Source organism: Elephantulus edwardii, unplaced genomic scaffold (assembly GCF_000299155.1).
Source record: "Elephantulus edwardii isolate Elephantulus edwardi_28Jun2011 unplaced genomic scaffold, EleEdw1.0 scaffold00055, whole genome shotgun sequence".
Classification (NCBI taxonomy): Eukaryota; Metazoa; Chordata; class Mammalia; order Macroscelidea; family Macroscelididae; genus Elephantulus; species Elephantulus edwardii.
The window spans coordinates 12,365,691-12,366,699 of record NW_006399805.1 but is presented as its reverse complement, the minus strand read 5'-3'; positions in this window follow the sequence as shown (position 1 = coordinate 12,366,699).

Genomic DNA, 1,009 nt, shown 5'->3' with positions numbered 1-1,009 from the left:
AATCTGAGCCTGCCTAACTCTGACTGTCCTTTCTTTTCCGGGGTTCTATCATCACAGCTTTTGTTCCGACCCCGAGCAGGTCTGCAGTGAGTCTCACTGATGTGTTGCTCCCCAGCGTGCCCTCCAATGTGGGGGCCCTGCCCCGCGGCCAGGCAACTCCATCTGTAATCTGAAGGTTAGGAGTTGGCACCAGCGTCTCTGTGTCTCTCTGAGTCAAAAGCCCACACCAGGAAGCCTTGGTCCGAGTCATCATCTCTACCCTGGCCCAAGAGGTGACAGTGGTCACTCCCTGAACCCTCATTTGCGTCTGTTCACTGTGTAAACTGGCCTGTCACTTTTAGGTCTGACGGGTGCTGGCCAGAGGAAAGGGACTCCATGTTCTTCCTGTGGACGACTTAATATTGTCACTAACAAAGGTTGGAGAGTCGAGTACACCCCAAAGCACTTAGGACGAAAGGCCTGGTGATGTATTCGCAAAACTCAGCTAGTGACGTCCACTTGGAGCACAGCCCTGCATGCTGGGGTCACCAGGAACCAGAGACCAGGGGCTCTGGGGGGCTGATGTGCCCCTCCCGTGTGACTTCTGGACCCTTCCTGCCTGCAGGAACCACAGGGCCCTCCCCACACCGTCCACCCCTCTGTCTCCAGGTCGCTGGGACGAAGTCACCGTTTAGACACCCCCACCATCAGGTCTGGAGAGGCAGATGCGCCTCACCCCTGGCCTTCCGAGCTCCCCACAGCGCTGGACAGCAGGCAGTCTGTTTGCAGGTAGGCAGCGGAGCCAAAAGCGCCCTTGTGTGCGCCCACAGCCTGCGAGTGAGTCCGCCCAGCCTGCGCGCCTGGCCTCCCAGGGGCATTCACTGTCACCTCCCACTTTTCCAGGTCCCCAACGCCGACCCTACACACCCAGCACCCGAGCTCAAGGGCAGCCCGGGTTCCCATTGCCGGGTGGCCTTCCTGGGTCCCCCCCTGCCCCGGTGGGAGTCACGCGGGGGGCGCGGGGCGGAGG